A 14761-nucleotide genomic window follows, 5' to 3' on the forward strand; every position below is an offset into this window, starting at 1 on the left:
TATGTCTGTGTGCGCGACTGATGTGTGCACGGGTGATTTTACCTGCAGTTTTTCGATAATTTTTTTGTTATCGAGGTAGTTTGAGCACTTGTTTGTAGTGGCACTCGTAATATTTTTGGGCAGGTACAGTCATTTGCTTTTGAAAAATTGGAAAGAGTTGAACTTTCAGCGAGATTAATATACTTTGATATTTTGCCCCTTTCAATATAGGTTCGAGATGACTACACGAAAAATAGACAAAGTCAAGTTTGTTTCGTGAAACTTTCTCTAGGAATAGTAGTTTCGATTCTAGGGAACCCTAACGATGACTTATCAGGAGGACAGGGTATAGTAAAGGAACCTAAATCTTAGATATTAATAATGTAAAGTGTAGAGATCTCTATCTCTATATCCTGAAACCCATGGACCTACTTCCTAACTCCAAATTAATTTTAATACCAAGAATATAAATATACACATCTTCTTGAAACTTTCATTTCACTTCTATGATTATTTTATTCCAAATAAAATATTTCTGCAGTCGATAAGTTCAAAGTCGCTAAGCTTTTCCAAGACTTAGTCAACCACAGATGATTTCCTTTTTTGTTAACTAAACTCTTTAAAAAATATAGTTATTAGCCCAGTCAAAAATCTTGAGATATACCGATAACCGGAAAAGGTTGGAACTAGTTGCCTATTGCTTAAGGGACTTTAGTATCAAGCTCTAAAATGCACATCCTGTTTTATTTCATATTTGATGCATTCATGTACCGAATCTACCCATTATTGGACTACTCATTTCAGGTAGTCAAAGTTGTTTACTTAGAATTTTTGGTTTTGCAGTCGAAATCTCTCACAAAACTTTGTTAACCATAACTGAGTCCAGTTTTCCTGAAGCCAACGCTCTTAAAGCCTTATTCGTGGGTAGGACGGCACCTGACTAAAGTGAGGATAGCTTCGTCTTAAACCAAGAAGAGCTTTTGGTTTGAAACTTTGCTAAATTATTTTACTTTATTTCCAGTATATCTTATGTGTATATATGTATGATATAATTGTTGTCAAATTAGACTTAAGATACAAGATCGACGTGTCTACAAATTTCCTTGCAATTCTCGATGTGACTGATTGTAATTGTTGCCAACAAAATAAGCATCCGCTACCAAAAACTGTAATCATTTTTTCAAAAATTTAACGTTGAAGCTCTTTGTCTAAATTTCTCGAAAATAGATTTTGTTTTCTCTCTTGTCCACAGTAACTGAGCCTACCAAATCTCAACGTTAATATTTTAAGCTCACTGCGCGTTCCTTCATCCACCTTAATTGTTGCAAATAAGTAATTGTTTCTTAACCGTAACACCTCGCCATTTGGCTCCGTGCCTTAAACGCAATTTAATTTGTACCACTGCCAGCGCAGACTTGCTCTATTTTTTATGGCGACCTCTGCTCTACTTTTATTTTTAATCCACTTTTTTCTGCTTGCTTGCTTGCTTCACTTCCTTTAGTTGGTCTCACATTCACTGCTATCGGCTTACAGTGACATTATTTTATATAATTGCTTTTCAACATAATTGCATTCTTTCGACTAGTCAACCAACCAATCACCGCGAAACCCCTGACCCACCCAGCACTCACCTACCGGCGGTCAACCACGCGCCTGACAGACTCTACAGTGTGCAGACTTCGCATTTCTAGTCACCATTTGTTACTTCTTTTGCAGTTAGTTCGTCATATTTTATTTGCTTCCTTAGCTCAGTTCTCATCTTCGTTTGCGACTAAGTGAAAAATTGTTGGTAATAAACGTAGCGGAAGACCAGTAACAAAGGAAAATGAAAACATTATAAAAACAACAACAAACCCAAATTCATCATTTTTCCACACATTTTCTGCAACATCAATCTTACTATGTGTCTCTCGCTTGCACTGCACTTCACGCTTCACTCTCTCTATATCTAACTCACGCCCCGCTTTGGTGTGAGTAATCATCATACTCACAACATCCGTTTGCAATTAGTCAATAATTTTTAATTGCTTGGAAAATGTTGGAATTAATAAAATTCCACAGCGCACAATGCTCGGACGTCACTCGCAGTGCCGGGAGTCTTGCAGCGCAGCAGTCGAGTGCGCTATGTGTGAGCGCACCCTAAATGTATACAGCAGCAGGAAGCCACGGTCATTTTCCACTATCATGCAATGTAATTTATCTCATTCCTTGAATGCAGACGGCACTGTCGTAGTTGTAGTTGTAGTTGCTTATTTTCCACTATTTGCTCAACTTTTTTCCATAAAACTTTATCACACTGAATTTATCAAGTGTCGTAGACGGCAGTTTGCCAGCAGTGAAACTAGGCAAAAAAAAAGCAGAGTGCGAGAAATTAATGGCATTGGCTCCTAAAAGTAGGTGAATGATTTTTTAGCTGTCGCCGTTAGTGCCTATGTGTATTGGTGTATATGCTTGGGGGGTCACTTTTCAATATACTCACTTGAATATATTTTGTTGTCGATTTGTTGTTATTTACGTTTTTCACTGGTAATTAATTTAATTTCTTTACTATTTTCTCTTTCGCCCTCTTTTTTTCGACAGCTGTTGCCATCACCATTGTGTCGCCATCATTGTCACAGGCGTTGCCGACACGAGTCGCCATTGTCACGCTGTGTGAAAAGTGTTCTTTGGAAATACCTACACACACACCACTTTTTGTGTTTGCCAGTTCAGTCTTCTTTACTTCGTTTAAGTTGAAAAAGTACGCTGTAACTGAAAGGTGAGTTTGAGTGTGTATTTTTTTTTTAGTGGAATAGTTAGTTCGACCTTTAAATTTTGATAGGAAAATTAGTGAACTTTAGTAATTCGACTTCTAGATAAATTTTTAGATTTCAGTTCGGAAAATTTTAAACGCTTTTTAAACTCCTCATAACGTCAATCATACTTCTCTTTGGCTCGGGTCTTTTGTAATTGTTTTGGAGTTCTGGCACTTTCTGTTGAATTTTTAACTGGTGTAACGGGAAATCTCCGTAACTTTACATTTTTTCAAAGCGCTGAATGTTCCAGTTCAATTCTTGCAAACTTAGTTTTCAACTTACGTTACAGTCGAATTTGGTCAACTCTGTTATTAAGAAACAAGAATATATGATAAAAATAAATTCTCTGTACCCTAAAATTCAAAGGAAGACCTTATACAAATTAGAGCTTTGAAAAGCTGGACTACTGCCAGTAAAGCCATTTTCAGGTAACCGTTGAATGGGTTACAGCAACTTGCCACTCCCGGCGTAACGGGTTCACTAAGAACCATTCAAATTGCTGGGCTGTAAAAATTGGCCTAGATCTACTGCGTTTAGCTAGACCTCAGACGACCCTTCGAGCTGCAGGAATACTGCAGTATCTTCCAGGCAGAAGTCTGTGCGGTCAGAAAACCTGCTGAGATAGCTAATAATGCATCAAGCGACATATAGAACATCAATATAAATGTATGTCGATTGCCATCAATTAAAGCAATACTCTCACATCGCCTTGCGTTAGAGAATGTTCTTAACAGCAGGGAGGCAGTAGATGTACTGGCTGCCCGTAAACGGCCTTTTATATACTAGGTTCATGGAAGTCGCTAAACATGATCCTCAATAAAATTTCCAGGCAAGAAAACACATATTCTTTTTACTCAGAATGTCTTGAAAAGACTGCAGCACGGTTGTTGGCCTAGTCACAGGTCACAACTTACAGGCATCACATGCGAGCCATTTAGGCGTTACTAACGCTGACACATGTAGAAAGTACAGGAAAATTGGCATGAAATAGACGCTAGAGCATCTTCTTCGGCCCGGCTTTATTTAGAACTTGGCTTGGATATTTAGGAGCTTAGGAGTTCAAAGAACTTGATGAAGTTACAGAGTAAGACATCAAGTCTCTATTAAACTTAGCAAGGAGCGTTGACGTCCTGCTGGACGTTAGCTGCAGCTCCTATTAAATTGAATCTCCATCTGGCATAACAATGGACCTCTGGGTCTATGTATGGCATTACCGACTGTCAGCGAAACATAACCTTATCTTATGTAAATTAAAAAATCAAATATTGAATAATCTCTAGCTTTCGAAAGTAGAATTTTCTAGAAATATATCTGATATATACACGAATCATAATCAAGAAAAGGCCATACCAGTTAGCTACCTATCTTATGTGGCTTGACCCCGTTATATGTATACATGAAAGGCTTGAAAATGGCTTAGCAAACTGAGATAATAAATCAAATGCAGATAGTCATTAAGTTCGTTTGTATACATGGTACATAAGTACATAAAGCGAAATTATACTCGTATGTCTATGAGAAAAAAGTTTTTCTCACTGCATAAATGAGGCATTCGTGTTTATCCCAAAATTATGTAAATTATATGAAATGTGGCAAAGTTTTAAACATATAGTTTTGAACAACAACCTTTTATTTCCGTATTGTTTTGAATACGCCGTCTCCCTTAAAACTTCTAGTTATTTGTGAGGAGAAAAGAAGTTGGACTAAATAAGTATGTGGTAGATTTTAAATGGAATATAAATCTGAAATATAAATGTATACATATATTTTAAAAGCATAAAGTGTTAAGAGTCTTGCAAAGCATTTGCACGCTTTGAAGTCAAAGAAAGCAGTCAGTGAAGTGCAAAAATGAGTTGTAGATATTATATAAATAAAGAAGCTGAAAGCTTTTTAAAATATGATTGTACTCTCTCTCACACAATCAGATAGTTGTATTGCGAAAGCAGTTGGTAGTCAGGTTAGTGCAAACGCATTTTGCAAATGTGTGAGTGTGGGGCAAATGGAGTAAGTTCCATGCAGTATGTTAAAGAGGAAGATGTACATTTATATGTTGGTTCATATAATATAAAATATATATGTATATATGTGAAGAGGTATAATATATATAAAACTGTAGGAAAATAATATATTTTTAAGTGAAGCCAAAGTAGAAAGGAATGGTGGGGCAAAAATATACGAGTTTATGCATATCATAAGTGCTTTGCATATATTCGACAAGCCCAAAGCAATGGAATAAAAGATATTGCGTTATGGAGATAAAAATTTTAAAATTTGTGGAACATATCCTTATATTACGGAACGTTAGTGAACATATCGGAAGAAGAAAGAAAAATCTCAATAAGAAAAAGAAACTAAAATGCTAAATGCTCAACATAAATTAATCTAAATGATTAATCTTGAAGGCAAATGCACGCTCGCATTAAAAGAGAAGCTTCTTGAGATTGCATCTGTGATATTTTGAAAATTTTATTATCCATATATAGGGTAGTCGAAAAAGTATTTTCGTATTTATAGTCAAACTTCAACTCATGTTTGTTTTACATTTATACTAAAAAATAAATAAACAAATATATACCATTTTGTTTGAGATAAGCTATTTTTCCGCTAGAGATTGCATCTGTGATATTGTGAAAATTTTATTATACGAAATCATACATATATTTTCACCATCGAAAATTTCAAAATTTGAATTTCTACATAAATATGATCGATTTTGGACTTTTTTTTCGGTTTCCGCCATTTTGTGGGCGAGCACTTAAAGTTTGGCTGAAAATACAATATGCACATTACTTAACACATTTCAAAAATATTTTTTATTTACAACTCAAAATATTGACGAACTATTAAAGCTTTTTATAAATTTAATTTAAACTTAATTTTTAAAACATGTGAAACATTTAAAAAGTTTGATTGAAAAACATTACTTTATATATTTCAAAAATATTTTTTTTTGCTCAAAATATTGAAATATTAATGTTATAAACTTATTTTACTAAAGTTTTAAAACATGTGGCAACCCTTTAAAAAAATGATACTTTTGATGGAAAAAATTCTTATATAGTATCTGAAATGAAAATGTTTGGGTGCCCATATGGCCATTTTTCGAAAATATTTTTGTCAAATAGAGATGACAGTTTTTCACGAAAATATTTTTTAAGTTTATTGATTAACATTTTTTTAAACCTATTTTTTTATGTTGAATTTTGCCCAATATGTTTTTTCCAACATTTATTAAAATAAAAATTTATATAAAATAAAATAAAATTAGGTGGCAACTCTTCTATAACATTTTTTAAATATAAATTGTGCGATTTTTCTTAAATCTGCCTAGTTTGGTGCATTATTTTTTTAAATTAAAGTAAAATAAAATAAAAACAGGTGGCAACACCAATATAAAATATTTTTAAATGTTTGCTAATATCCAACCTTCTATTTAAAGTATATTATTTTACAAATTTTTTGACGTATAATAACAAAATCTAACATGTGGCAAACTTGTGACGACCTAATTTTGTATAAAGTTTTCAAAATAACCTAGGAAAAAGTCTAGTCCTTTCAAACTTTACAATGCTGTTGCTTAGTAAACTCAGAGCGATGCCATTTCGTTTGTCACACAATTTCGTCGCAATCGATCGATTTTAGCAGCGTGTCGAAACAAGTTTCACTTCAAAATGACAATTTTCATAAACAAAAACAAAAAATATGAATATTTAAACCAGAGCAAAAGCAATTGTCAAAATTTGAAAACTCTATATTCATAAATAGTATATATGTAGTTTACACACGTTTTTAGCTCAACAGCAACAACACTAGCTAGCATTTGCATTATGCATGTAACTTTCCCAAAAAAGACTCTAAAGCATAGAATACCGTATGCAAATTTTTTATGGCAATAGACAAAATAAAACCGGAAAGTACAGTAGCCTAAAATTAGGCGCGCGAGCGTGCGTGTTCTACAAACTCAGATACATACATATATTATATAATGTGAAAGCGCGTAGGTATATAGGTAAATAAGCCTGTCTGTGCATATCAAATGAGATGGTTGCTGCTGATAAAATAGCACAGAATTTTTCGCAGCATTTCAACATAAAAGCCACATAAATTGTAGCAATTTGCGCTCGCACACTACTGCACATGCATAAATGTATGTATGTGTGTGTTTTCGCTTTTATTTCTAGTCTCATAATATATTTTGCAGAGCCGCATGAATGAGCGCAATTTATATGCAACGGTAATTTAACGGAGGCGTGACGTTAACTGCAAATGCAACCAAATGTGTGGAGGTAGGAAGGAGTTGAAGGGATGCGGAGTTGAATGTGGAAATTAAAGAAATTTAAGCGTAATTATGAGTATGAGATTGAGCAGAGTTTTGACTATGAATATGAGAACGAATATCACTGGGTTTTATATTATTAATTTAAGTATGATTGAATAAATGAATATGTGTTTGACTCTGAGTGCGAGTACTAATATACCTTCGGGTATGAATATAAGTTGAGTAGGGGTTTGACTATGAATATGGATATGAAGATAAAGATAAAGATAAAGATAAAGATAAAGATAAATATAAAGATAAAGATAAAGATAAAGTTAAACATAAAGATAAATAAAAATAAAGATAAATATAAAGATAAAGATATAGATAAAGATAACGATAACGATAAAGATAATGATAATGATAATGATAATGATAATGATAATGATAAAGATAAAGCTAAAGCTAAAGATAAGATAAAGATAAAGATAAAGATAAAGATAAAGATAAAGATAAAGATAAAGATAAAGATAAAGATAAAGATAAAGATAAAGCTAAAGATAAAGATAAAGATAAAGATAAAGATAAAGATAAAGATAGAGAGATAAAGATAGAGATAGAGGTAGAGATAGAGATAGAGATAGAGATAGAGATAGAGATAGAGATAGAGATAGAGATAGAGATAGAGATAGAGATAGAGATAGAGATAGAGATAGAGATAGAGATATATATGAAGATAAAGTTGATGAATATGAATATGAATACATTCTGAGTGATAATGAATATGAGTGCTTTTACTAATATGATTACGAGTATAAGTATGAATATTAGTTTGGGTATAAAAATTTGTTTGAATATAAAAAAAATTTGAATTTGAGCATGAATATGAATATAAATATGAGCATTATGTTGAGTATGAATATAAAGTAATCGAAAATGCACAAAAATGTGAATACTAATACGATGAAAAATACCAAAAGTAGAATTTAGATATACACTTTTTGGAATTAAACAAGCTCTAGCCTTAAAGAAAAAACTTCTCCTAAAAGTTTATGCCAACCAAACATACTTTCACATAGATCTCTACCGTTTGATATGTCATTTTCCCTTTCCCAACTTTTCATATGAAAAAAAACTAGAAATTCTATGTGAACGCTAATTTTTCCGCTTCGCTTTGCCTAAGCATTTCCGCTTTCCTTTTTCACGCACTATTTGTGCCACAATTTGTGGCAAAGTGGCACACTTTATGCAACTCGGGAATGTGTGCTCGCAATTTATGCCCTGTTTGGCATGCCCAGGCATACATAATTACACACACTTATACATATATTTCTACATACATACCAGCGTATATGCTCAGCTGTTATACGTACGTACATATGTATGGTTTTGCAAATATGAATACCTTCTTATATATGTGTGTGCTCATATCTACTGCCAGCTTGATATAACTCAAGCGTTGCATAATAATTTTATTCACATACAGCTTTATGCCCACAAATGCATCCTTTCGCCTCATTCATCCATCCACACTCACGCACTAATTTCTCGCAATTACGGCATTTCAAAAGAGCACACTTTCTCGCGCATAGCGGTATTTCGAGTGGCGATTATGCATATTTGGCGTAGACATTTATCTTTTTTTGTTGTTGTATTTGCATGCGTCTACTCAAAAAGGCATCTAATTCATGGCTCATTGCATTTCTTGTTGCACTAAAATATGGTCTGTTGCATGCAACAATGCAATGCATGCAAAAAAGCACAAAAACACATACCTTCGCTGAATTTACAGTTACCTCCAAACACTTATGTAAGCATGCGTATGCACTTATGCGGTTGTTTGTGCGAGCGCTTGGCTTGTGGCACGTGGTATGCCGCACACGGTCATGCCTTATGTGTGTCATTAGGTATCGCAGCGCGCAATTTTACCGTTGCATTGTGTCTCTGCCGCTGTTGGTTTGCTATTGCATTGCTTTGTAAATATTTTACCGTTACAAATGCACCGCCATTACGGTGCAAATCTCCTTCGTTGGGCTCGCGCACCTTCTTGTGTTACTAAATATTTGCCGTTATGGCTTGCCGCGGCGCTTGCTGGCATGTTGTAATGTCAACAATTTTCCCACTTATCTCTATTTTGCTGTCACTTTTTATTTTGGGCTGCATCCGCTCACTGGCATTTCGTGCAAGCAGTTGCATAATTTTCGTTTAATAGCTGTAAATATTTTGATTTTGGAACTCACATATTTATATTGAAATTTCGTAACGTGCAACTTTTTCAAATGAGTGCGGAAATGTTGCATGCGTCTTTTGTATTTATGGATATAAGGAAACGCTTACGTTTTTGCTGATGTTGATAACTAAAAAAATATTGAGCTCTTCCATGAGACTTCAGCTAACTATTTTCTTGTTAATAGAAAGTATTTGATCTAAGAGTGGTGCAGTACACAAAAGAAATCATGAAGATTTTTTTTCAATAGGGACGCTACAAAAGTAGACCAATAGAGACAGCAAAAGACGGCATATTTTTTGCTGCTCTTTTGACTTTTCTCTTCAGTAAGATTTGTCATTTTACCATAGAAAGATATACACTCCAACAACGAATCGAAATTATTCAAATTTACTACCGAATTTCGGAGTCAGTGGCCTCGACTTTAAGAGCATACGTCCAATGTATGGTCATCATAAACGTTCTGTCAGATCTAAAACTGAGCGTCAATTGGAAAAATTTGAAGCCACAGGCATAGTACAAAATGTTTCCGTGCCAGTGAGACAAAGAAGTGGCCGTGGTGTCGATAATATTGCTGTTGCTAGCGCATCAATTGAAGAAGGCCTAAAATAGTCTCTCACATGTCGATCTCAAGCGTTGGGCATCTCTGTGACGTCGTTATGGCGAATTTTGCTAAAAGATCTTTGCCTACATCCTTAAAAAATCAAACTGGCGCAAGAACTGAAGCGGCTTGACCACAATAATTGTCAAATGTTCGTGAATTGGGCTGAGTAACAACTTGAAAATTTTCCGGATTTTCATCAAATGAGGCTCATATTTCGCTGATTAGCTTTGTAAATAAGCAGAATATGCGTTACTAGTCAGGCAATAATCGACACTTAATCCATGTGTCAACATTGCATCCCGACAAAATTACGGTTTGGTGCGATTTATAGGCCGGCTTCTTTCGTGATGATCAGGACCGGCACGCTACAGCAAATCGGAATCGATACCGCTTAATGATAACCGAATGTTTTTGGCCCGATGATGTGGACAGCACAGCGAATGTCACAAGTGATTTATTGAAAATGAACATCTCACGAATGACCCTGCTAATTAATTGGCTGTCTCAGTCGTGCGTTTCGACGCCGTTAGACAATTTTTTGTGAAACTACGTTAAGTCTATGGTCTATGCCAACAAGCCAACAAGGATTTTTGAACTTCATACTCATACAAAACGTGAAATTGTAGCAGTATCGGCCGATTTATGCTTGACAGCCGTCAAAAGTAGGTTTCAGCGCCTGAATTTCTACAAGCGTGCCCTTGGTGGTCATGCAAAAGAAGTCGAGTTCCATACATAATGAGATTAAATGTACTTTCACAGGAATAAAAAAATTTATTGTATTTAATTGTCCAATAAAATGGCCACTATCTAAATTTTCCATTTGTTGCAAAAACGATCGATACTTTGCTTCAAAATCTATTTTGGAGATTGCTCTTCATTGCTTCTAAATTTCTTTCCTGCATTCGTAAAAGAACTGAGAACAGTAAAAAGTAATTGCGAACCGAATCCGTAGATTAGGAGGCACTTTGGAAGCCACTTCATGCCATCAACTTCAATTGCTATCAATTTCATAGCCGCTTTTGATGCTTTTCCTATTTGTAATCCGCAATGGATTCGATTAATCGCATGTAAACAACTTGGTTGACTCCGGAGTGAAATGGTGAATGGATTTGTTTCCATTTCAATTGAAAAACTTAAGCTTGAACTCAAATCTCATTTCTATTTCGTTTATGGTCGGCTGTGCGGTTTGTTCCAAACTTTCAAGTCTCAAATTACCATGAAGGATATATCTAAGAAGTTTTTCGATAATTTTGAGTGTCAGCTATTTCTTCCAGTCTCATTTTACCAAGATCGATAAGAGTTTGAAGTCCTACATTTTGTCTTCTTCCATAACAACCACCTTTGTGGTCCATAATGTTTGTCGCTTTCAGTGCTCATATGGCCTCTACAGTATTTAACCAACACATATCGCCTGTCTGCTCCGTTTAGCGAAGGTTGCGAATAATCAGGCTTTTTGTATCAGATGAATATTTCATTATGATACCAAAACTCTTTCAAATTTGAATATCATTACGTGGGATGAAGTGTAAGGCTTATCATCGACAAATGAAAATTAAAAAAAAAAACAAGTAAGGAAGGGCTAAGTTCGGGTGTCACCGTACATTTTATACTCTCGCATGATAAAGTGATAATCGAGATTTCATTATCCGTCATTTACATGTTGTTCAAATACCGTATTTGTGTAAAATTAATATTAGTAGTTCATGAGATATGGTTTTTGGTCTATATATGGGCGAGAAGGCATTTTCAGATTTTTCAAAAAGCCTGGGTGCCGCTTCCTTCTGCCATTTCTTCGTAAAATTTAGTGTTTCTGACGTTTTTTTTAGTCGGTTAACGCACTTTTAGTGATTTTCAACATAACCTTTGTATGGGAGGTATGCGTGGTTATTATCCGATTTCTTCCATTTTTGAACTGTATATGGAAATGCCTGAAGAAAACGACTCTATAGAGTTTGGTTGACATAGCTATAGCAGTTTTCGAGATATGTACAAAAAAACTTAGTAGGGGGCGGGGCCACGCCCACTTTTACAAAAAAATTACGTCAAAATATGCCCCTCCTTAATGCGATCCTTTGTGCCAAATTTCACTTTAATATCTTTATTTATAGCTTAGTTATGACACTTTATAGGTTTTCGATTTTCGCCATTTTGTGGGCGTGGCAGTGGGCCGATTTTGCCCACCTTTTAACCTTCTTATGGAGCCAAGAAATACGTGTATCACGTTTCATCATGATATCTCAATTTTTACTCAAGTTACAGCTTGCACGGACGGACAGACGGACGGACGGACAGACAGACATCCGGATTTCAACTCTACTCGTCACCCTGATCACTTTGGTATATATAACCCTATATCTGACTCTTTTAGTTTTAGGACTTACAAACAACCGTTATGTGAACAAAACTATAATACTCTCCTTAGCAACATTGTTGCGAGAGTATAAAAACAATACAATCAAAACATGCTTGACTCAAAGATCTAGATCTGAAATTTATATACTCGACTTTGAAGGTTAGGTTCCTACAGAGAACCACAAGCTTTCAATTACACGATCTTATAGACACAATAGGAGTCTAATAAGTTAGTAAAACGGTATTTTTGAAAAATACTCAGTTTTTTTTTAATAAATCAACTCATTAAACCACTATGATGGTATTAAAGAATATATATGTGTATATAGTATATATTGATATGCAGTTTAAATACCCTTCCTCAGCGTTTTCAAATATCATAAACAAACACACTCTTACACTTTATACATATATCTAGATAATTAACATCGCGATTGCCAAATATGTAAATGTCATAAACATTTTGCTGCTAATTCACATTTTAATCAAACTTTGACATGTAATTAATACATTTTAATTGAAAGGTAATTAGAATGCAATTCATTTGCAGCAGTCGCTTGTACTAAACGGTGCACACACACATGGATAGCTGCGGAGTAGTGTAAATGTATATACACATATGTGTTCGTGTATTAAATGAATTTATGTACCGAATTACGTGAATTACAATGCGTTACAGTTATAATTACTTAGTTGTCAAATATCTTGGACTGTTTCATTTGTTTCATTAGGCGATGATTGGATTAAGAAAATGGAATTATCGCTATCGCCCAAATTTGGGAGGTGATGCAAGTGATTGAAGATCATATCAAGATTAAATTATAAAATGGCAAGACAATAGAAGTTTTAAAATGTAGAGAGAGCAAAGTCATAAATGAGTCATAAACGAAAGCATAAATTTGAAGAAAGGTTTGGTGAGAGTAGCTGGGCATACATTTGAGTATATTCTATAGGAATTTCCCCACTATTTGTTACGGGAGTCTTTAATATTCAACAAGTAATCATCCTTCGATTCCTCTTGAGCCCGAAAATTGATTGGATTTTCCGTGCTGCTGCAAAGCTTTTTGTTACCTGATCAAATATAAACCGGACTGATAAAAAATATACATTTTCAGGTACTTATGTACATGTAAGTACCTATCATCGTCTTGAAAATAAGCTTCTGAGCTAATACAAACATGCCAAAGCTTAATTGGGATGTCCTTTAGTGCCTTCAGCGTTTTTGTTCGGTTCGGTTTCAACTCATTTTTAGGGCGCTATTCGTTATATTGTTGCTTGACTTTGCCGATATTCTCATAAACCCACATCAGATCAACAGTAATGATGCCTATGATGAATGTAATGTTCTCAGTTCTCCAGGTACAACCTCAGCACTCTTCATGCCCAAAACATTAACTTTTTATGCCCGAAATATTAACCAAAATGTGTTTGTGTTGTAGTGTTCTCAGTTATTTTTTACTTAGCACTCTTCATACCCAAAACATTAATTATTTATACCCAAAACATTAACTCTTTATACCCAAAAAATTAACCAAAATATGTTTAGTCGATCCATAACAGATGTTTAGATTCTCTGCAGATCTGTCTCCTCTCTGATTGCCTCCTTAACTTTTTTGTTGTTATCGTCGTTAGCAGAGGTTGATTGATTACTCTCTTGAGTTTTCGCTGATTTCAACACCTTCATTGGATGATTCGAGCCACTCAAATACTTCTTCTCGCGGAGAACCCAACACCTCAAAACACTAGTGCAATCAAATCAAATCTTAAAATTATTTCAGGTTCCGCCATCTCTACCTAATGCCTTTCCAAAACGGAAAACAATTTGAATTTTCTCTCATAATAATATAAGAAAATTAATACTTCTTAATAATCCACATTTGAAACAAATTAAAGTCGATTATTTTAGTAATTTGCATAGACATTCGTCAGCCTATCTCGTTAGCAAAATATGTTTCACATTTCTCTCATAATTGCAATAGTTTTCAGAGTGCCTTTTTTACTTGCATTTCATTTCCATACTTTCCATCAGTCGTTAGACTATTTTTTCTCTTTTCTTCAAATTCTAACTTCATGCAAAAGTATTTTCTAATTTCCTAACGCATCCATCATTTAACTTTTCGACCCGAAAACGGAAAGCAAACAGCGCTCTCTCTACCTCTACCTCACGTCAACTTCTTGCCTTTCAATGCAATGCTGTGAGTAGAACGCTACCAAAAAACCAAATAGTACATAGAAATTATAATAGCACAATAACAACAATGCCATGTTGCCAAGTACAATGGCCGGCAAAGTTGTTGGCTAAGAAAAATGTGCGCCTGCCTTCTTGGCTGTCCATCCATGCCGTCCTGTTCGTCGGCCTGTCGCAACATTCATTCATCACGGACACAAAAGTTCATAATGTAACAAGAAAGAAATGCCATGAAGAGTAACAAAAACAAAAAAACAAAAATTGGTTAGAAAGCAACAACAAACACACAATGTAGATTGCATTGTCTGGGTATGCCGGGTACGGAATGCGCTGGCGTGGAAGTTCCAAGTGATTATTG

At 34.7% G+C, this 14761-nt stretch overlaps 1 protein-coding gene across 3 annotated transcripts in view; it reads left to right on the plus strand.

The window, feature by feature from the left end:
• LOC126760138 (furin-like protease 2) overlaps positions 1–14761 on the plus strand; it is a 395670-nt gene that overhangs the window by 272811 nt on the left and 108098 nt on the right. Inside the window, exon 3 of one of the 3 annotated variants that reach the window (XM_050475573.1) lies at positions 2560–2737. The exons of 1 other annotated variant lie outside the window; for it this stretch is intronic. The gene's annotated coding sequence lies outside the window, so the exon portion shown is untranslated. The remainder of the gene's footprint in view (positions 1–2559; positions 2738–14761) is intronic. One more of the 3 variants, XM_050475575.1, reaches the window with a different exon arrangement.

This window comes from Bactrocera neohumeralis, chromosome 5 (assembly GCF_024586455.1).
Source record: "Bactrocera neohumeralis isolate Rockhampton chromosome 5, APGP_CSIRO_Bneo_wtdbg2-racon-allhic-juicebox.fasta_v2, whole genome shotgun sequence".
In the NCBI taxonomy this organism is placed as follows: Eukaryota; Metazoa; Arthropoda; class Insecta; order Diptera; family Tephritidae; genus Bactrocera; species Bactrocera neohumeralis.